The sequence below is a fragment of the Vombatus ursinus genome, unplaced genomic scaffold (assembly GCF_900497805.2).
Source record: "Vombatus ursinus unplaced genomic scaffold, bare-nosed wombat genome assembly UNPS02014791.1, whole genome shotgun sequence".
In the NCBI taxonomy this organism is placed as follows: Eukaryota; Metazoa; Chordata; class Mammalia; order Diprotodontia; family Vombatidae; genus Vombatus; species Vombatus ursinus.
In genome coordinates this window covers 11,099,316-11,106,601 of record NW_020954569.1, presented here as the reverse complement: position 1 = coordinate 11,106,601, position 7,286 = coordinate 11,099,316, and positions in this window count along the sequence as shown.

The window sequence follows — 7,286 nt, the reverse complement described above, 5'->3', positions numbered from 1 at the left end:
TTAGTACCTAGTAATGTCTAGTCACACAAAGACTTCTGTGTTTTGAAGGATATATACACTTTTACTAGGTTTTCTTGCATTGTGACATATGGCTAGGAACAGACCATGTTCTTTATTGTGGTAAGATGGAATTGTAAATGTTAAATCACTCAGCCAGAGGACAGTAATCTAAAACAATTAAGTACTTAGAAAGTTTTATTGCTATTAATTATTTTAGGTCATGATAGCTAAGAAAGGTGTCTCACTTGCTCAAAGTCATCCACAAGGCTGCCTTCCTGATGAGTACATATAAGGACAAATATTGCTGCAATGGGTGCTTGAAAGTCATCATCCAAGGTGGAGCCAAAATGGTAGAGTAAAGGCAGGGACTCACCTGAAATCTCCCTCAAACCCCTCCAAATACTATTAAAATTATTCTGAAAAAATTCTAGAGCAGCAGAAACCACAAAAAGACAGAGTGAAATAAATTTCCAGAACAAAACAACCTGGAAGGTTGACAAGAAATGTCTGTCTCTTGGGAATGGATGAACAAGTTGTGGTATATGAATGTAATGGAATACTATTTTACTATAAGAAATGATGAACAGGCTGACTTCAGAAAAACCTGGAAAGACTTGTATGGTCTGATGCTGAGTGAAGTGAGCAGAACCAGGAGAATGTTGTACACAGTAACAGCCACATTATGCAATGACTAATATTGATAGACTTAACCTTTCTCAGCAATACAAGGATCTAGGACATCTCCAGAGGCCTCATGATGGAAAATGCTATCCACATGCAAAGAAGGAACTATGGAGTTTGAATGCATATAGAAGCATACCATTTTCTATTTTTTTCTTCTGTTGTGTTTTGTTTCCTCTTTCGGGTGGTTCCTCCTGTTAGTTCTAATTCTTACTTACAACAGTGTTAATGTGAAAATATGTTTAATAGGAATGTATATGAATAGCTTGTATCAGATTGCATGCCATCTTGGGGAGGAAAGTGGGGAGGGAAGGGGAGAAAAATTTAAAACTCAAAAGCTTGTGGAAGTTGATAATTCAAAATAAATTAATAATAATAAAAAAGAAATGTTTGTCTCACCTGGGTGAGGGTGGAATGCAGTCAAATGCAGGCTGCCCCAGCACAGCACCCAGCAAACCAGGATCAGGCTTTGGGAGTGACTGAATCAGCAACATTAGGGGCTCCTGTTGCTTCCAGATCTCTCAGGTGACAGACAGTAAGGGGGTTGAACAACTGGGCAGAAGATTAAAAGGGTCTTTTTGCTAGTATTGAGGGAGGCATAAGTTGCTTTCTCCATACTTGGATACAGGTCCCAGTCCTGGGTGACAGTCCAAGGATGAGGAGGAGCTCTAGCACAGCAGAATTTGCAGCAGCACTGAAAGGGAGACCATCCTCATGGTTCCAGTCACAAAGGGGTGCTTGTGGTCACTCATAGGCCAGAAGGGTAGTAAACAACTCTCCTTAGATCATACCACCTTGGCAGAACTGAAAACTTACAGGTCTCTAGAAGTATTTCTGAAAACAGGTGCACAAAATCCGTGAAGTTTGAAACAGTTTACCTTCTACCCTGGAAGCAGAGCTCTACTTTAAAAAAGATTGTAAAAGTCAAATAATAGACTGGGAAAATGAGCAAACAACTGAAAAAAGGAAAAAAAAAACATCTCTAACTATACAAAGCTATTTTGGTGACAAGGATGAACAAAATATACACTCATAAGAAGACAACAAAGTCAAAGTTCCTACATCCAAAGCCTCCAAGAACAATATGAATTGGTCTCAGGCCATGGAAGAGCTCAAAAAGGATTTTGAAAATCAAATAAGAGAAGTAGAGGAAAAATTTGGAAGAGAAATGAGAGTGATACAAGAAAATCATGAGAGCAAAGTCAACAGCTTGGTAAAGTAGACATAAAAAATACTGATGAAAATAACAGCTTAAAAACAGACTAGATCAAATGATAAAGGAACTCCAAAAAGCCAATGAGGAGAATAATTCCTCAAAACCAAAATTGGCCAAATGGAAAAGGAGAAATTATGAAGGAAATCTGCCATGATATTTTTACAACCAGAGGTTAAAGTAGAAATTGAAAGAATCTGCCAATCACTTCCTGAAAGATATCTCAAAATGAAAACTGCCAACAGTATTATAGCCAAATTTCAGAGTTCCCCAGTTAAGGAAAAAATATTGCAAGCAGCCTAGAAAAAAAATCAAGTATGATGGCGCCACAGTCAGAATAACACAAGAATTAGCAACTTCTAAATTAAAAGATTGAAGGGCTTGGAATATGATATTCCGAAGGATGAAACAGCTAGAATTACAAAAAAGAATAACCTACCAGCAAAACTGAATATAATCCTTCAGGAGGAAAATAGACATCGAATGAGATAGAGGACTTTAAAGAACTCTTGATGTAAAGACCAGAGTTGAATAGAAGATTTGACTTTCAAATACAAGACGTAAGAGAAACATAAAAAATGTAAACAGGAAAGGGAAATCATAAGGGACTCAATAAGTTTAAAATATTTACATTCCTACATGGGAAGATGATATTTGTAACTCATAACACCTTTTCCATTATTAAAGTAGTTAGAAAGAGTATATATAGACAAAGGGCACAGGTATGAGTTGAATATAAAGGAATGATATCTAAAAAATGAAATTAAGTGGTGAGAGAGGAATATACTAGGAGAAAGATAAAAGGAGAAGTAGAATGGGGTAAATTATCTCACATAAAAGAGGCAGGAAAAACTTTTACAATGGAGGAAAAGAGGGAGGATTTGAAGAGGAGTTCTTGAACCTTACTCTCATTAGAATTATCTCAAAGAGGGAATAACATACCCAACAACTGGGTATAGAAATCTATCTTATCCTACAAGAAAGTAGGACAGGAAGGGCATAAGAGAAGCGGGGGCAGTGATAGATGGGAGTGCAGATTAGGGGAAGGGGTAGTCAGAAGCAAGACACTTTTGAGGAGCAACAGGGTGAAAGGAGAGAAAATAGAATAACTGGGGAGGGGTGAATAGGATGGAGGGCAATATAGTTATCAATAGTAACTATGAAAAATAATTGAAGAAAGTTTCTCTGATAAAGGCCTCATTTCTCAAACATATAGAAAACTGAGTCAAATTTATAATAAAACAAGTCATTCTCCAATTGATAAATAATCAAAAGATATGATCAGTTTTCAGAAGAAGTAATCAAAGCTATCTGTAGACATATGAAAAAATACTCTCAACTTACTATTGATTGGAGAAATGCAAATTAAAACAATTCTGAGCCACTACTTCCTACCAATTTGGCTAATAGAACAAAAAAGCAAATGACACATGTCATGGGGGTTGTGGGGAAAATGAGACATTAATGCACTGTTGGTGGAGCTGTGAATTGATTAAAATATTCTGTAGAGCACTTTAGAACTATGTTGAAAGGGCTATAACACCATGCATATCCCTTGACTTAGAAATGCTAGAAACTAGGACTGTGTCCCAAAAAGGAAGAGGACTTATATGCACAAAAAAATATTTATAGTAGCTCTTTTATGGGGGTAAAGAATTTGAAATAGAGGAGATGTTCATAAATTGAGGAATGGCTAAACATTTTATGATATGTGATTATAATGGAATATTATTGTATTATAAGAAATGATGAACAGGATGCTCTCTGAAAAACTTGGAAAGACTTGCATTGGCTGATGCAAAATGAAATGTACTGTGTACAAGGTAATAGCAATATTGTAAGATGATCAGCTGTGAATGATTTAGCTATTTTCAGCAATACAATGATCCAAGACAACTTTGAATGACTAAGGATACAAAAAAAAGCTATCTATTCCCAGAGGGGAAAAAATTTATGGTGTCTGAATACAGATTGAAATACACTTTCTTTTTTCCTTTCTTTGTTTTCTTGAATTTTTGCGTTTTCTTTTACAACATGACTATTGTGGATTGTTTTGCATGACTAGACATGTATAAACTATATTGAATTTCTTGCCCTCTCAAAAAGAGTGTTGGGAAGGAAGAAGGAAAAAAAAATTGGAACTCAAAGCTTTAAAAGTGAATATTAAGAATTGTCTTTATATGTAACTGGGGGAAAATAAAACACTAAATAAAATCAACAAAAAAAGAAAGTCATCATCCAAAGGTGATACTCTTAGGATAAGTTGACATCATACCAATCATATTTACAGAACTATTGCTTGAAGCTACATTTGGTAAAGTGGATTGAGTGCCAGTGCTGCAGTCAGAAAGACTCATTTCCTGAATTCAAATATGACCTCAGACTCTTACTAGCTGTGTGCTTGCACTCTCTTTTCCTTGTCTGGGCAAGGAACTTAGTTTACCTCGGTTCCTCATCTGTAAAATGAGGTGGAGGTAGAAATAAATTACTCAAGTATTTTTACTAAGAAAACCCCAAATGGGCTTGTAAAAAGTTAGACATGACTAAAACAATCAAACAACAACACTTTCAAAAGCCATTTTTTCCCCCAGGGGAATTGTAAAGTTAGGTGTAAAATTTTAGGCCTTTGTGATATCAATGCCGGTAGTTACTAGATAGACCATAAGACATTTAGACCCAGATGAGCTCTTAGACATAATTGAGTCATAGCTGGAAGCAGACATAGAAAATGAGGTTGAGAGGAAAGGAAAATAAAATTAAGGTACAGAAAAAAAAGAAAGGAAATAAAGAAGACAAGGAAAAGAGAGTGTAAGAAAGAAAAAGGGTACACGTTGAAAGGGAGCATAAAAGTGTCTACTTATGTTGGACTGCCACTTAGAAGAGAGATTTTAATTGTTCACTTTGGTTATAGAGTGTAGAACTAGGAGCTGGGAGTAGAACTTGTAAAGTTAAGAACTTAGGCTGGATGTAAGTAAGAGAAATGATTACTAATAACTAATGATTTGGTGAGATCCCAAGTTTCTCCTTTTTCTGTAGTCCTCATTTTAAAAGTACATCCTCTGCAGAGTGAATGAACTTTTTCTTCAATCATGATCAGACTTTACCTCACCTTATAAGGAATCTCTAATCTAAGGTGAATTCCTGCCCCTTGTGTTCCACTTTAGCAAGTTTGGGTAGAGGTAGATCCTTTGTCAAGATTGCCCAAAACTGGGGGTGGTCTGGGTGTAGAGATAGTCTCTTTTTTCCAAGAATAACACGATGTCACTCTCTCAGCCCTCATTGGAGTGAGCTCACTTCTCATTGTAATATTCATTCTTCTTAATTATTTACCAGTCAGAGTTGATTATCACCCTCAGTATCTCCTGATCTTCCCAGGACACGTAAACTGTGAGCCCTCACGATGAGATGTTTTTTTTTTTTTATATTTGAGAGTGCCACTGGCATCTTTTATTAATGAAATGCTAGAATTATTAATAAAATGAGTACACAGAAATTAGGTCTCTCAAACTTTTTAAATGTCACATAAGAAAAAGAAAAGTTTTTGTTTTTGTTTTTGTTTTTTTAATAAGGAGACACCCAAAAGATGGGAGTAGGTTGCCTGAGAATGCAATGGTTTCCCCTCTCCTCAATGAAGGACTTCAAATCAAGGTTTGATAGTCAGTTGTTGGGTATGATTTTGAAGAGATTCTCAATCAGACGTGGACAGAACTAAATTGACCATGTAACTTCAATATTCTATGATTCTGATTTATTTAGTATCTAAGATATACCAGGAGCTAGTAGGAATATTTAGCATCATGTAGAAACTAGGGAAACAAACTAGAATAACTAATTAAAATGGCCTAAGAAGTTCAGGGGAAGATCAACTGGACTTGAGTAGAAATAAGATAAATTAGAAAGAAAATTCAGTATTATAGGAAGAAGAGGATAATTTGGGTCAGGAATAAACTGCATAAAAGTAATTATTTAAATCAGAGAAGTTAAAAAAAATCAAGGCATTTGTAAGTAAGCATTTCCTAACTTGCACCACTTAGTAAAAGCTCTTAGATGTGGTGTTAGAAGATATGTGTTTTAACATCTGTTTATGCCACAAATTAGCCATGTGATCATGGACAAGTCATTTAACTTAGGTTATATTTGATTAAAAATAAAAGAGTACTTCCAACTCTATCTATCCAATAGAGCTGTTATGAGAATTTACTGAGATAATGAACACAAAGAGCCTTATAAATTTAAAACAGCAACAATAGCTCTGTGCAAGTTATTAATTTTGTGCGTTCAGAAGATCTATACTTTTTTTAAAGGAGAGGAGACATATCAAGAAGTATTGCATGTATGCATGTATATAAGAATATGTATGTACATTTGTGTATATATGCATATAAATATGTGTGTATATATGCATCCCTGGGAAGCTAGGTTTCTGGTCAGCAGCCATTAGCTGAGGTGGTATTAAGACCAAAGACATTTTATCTCTTGCTAGTCCTTTACATGACTAGTTCCCAGTATATTTGATTCAACTATAAAAGGGTATAAATTATCTCATCCTTTGACCTTGTGATTCCACAATTTATTTGGAAGAAGAACACATGAATTAAAAATAAATAAACAATAAATGCAATGTTATGTAGCCTTATGCAAAACATCTGTAGCATTGTGAATTAGTTAACAAAACAAAGCAAACACCTTGTCTCAACAGTAAGAAAATTTTCCATTCAAGTCCTGCTTTTGATGGATATTGGCTGTGTGACCTTGGCCAAGTCACTTAATCTATCCGTGCCCCAGGCAGATTTCTAAGATAATAAGAGGTAGAGCAGGTGCCAATAAGCATTATTAGAATGATTTTCCTCACTAGCAGTTTCTTATACCAATGAATTCACAGTTTTAGTTAAAAATAAAAGGGATATAGGAAAGGCAGGGGGAAAAAAAGAGCAGAACATATTTAGAAGCTACATTGGCCTTCAGATGAAATCACTGCCCATTTCCCTTCCTTCTATTTGAGATTCAATTTTTCTAGCTAATAGCAGCAGTAAAAGCCTGAATGCCCAGGGTTACAAAATTTATTTAACTCTGGACCTTCCTTCCTTCCTTCTTTCTTTCTTTCCTTCTTTGGTAACATAATAAAGCTATGTTCTATTTTTGGATTTTTCACCTTACAACCCATTTTATAACCTAAGCAATTAAAACAATTCAATTGAATTAAAAAAATTGTTTCTTAAATGTTCTTTTTGTGATATGAAGATAAAGGATATAGCCCCTCCTATCTAGAAGTTTATAGCTCAATTGAGAAGAATTGATATATGTTCAAATAGCTATGGTAGAGTGTGAAAAGTTAAAGACAAAGGTTTCATGGAAAGAATGGGATGTTAGAAGAAGAAAACAAAAGTAAGAC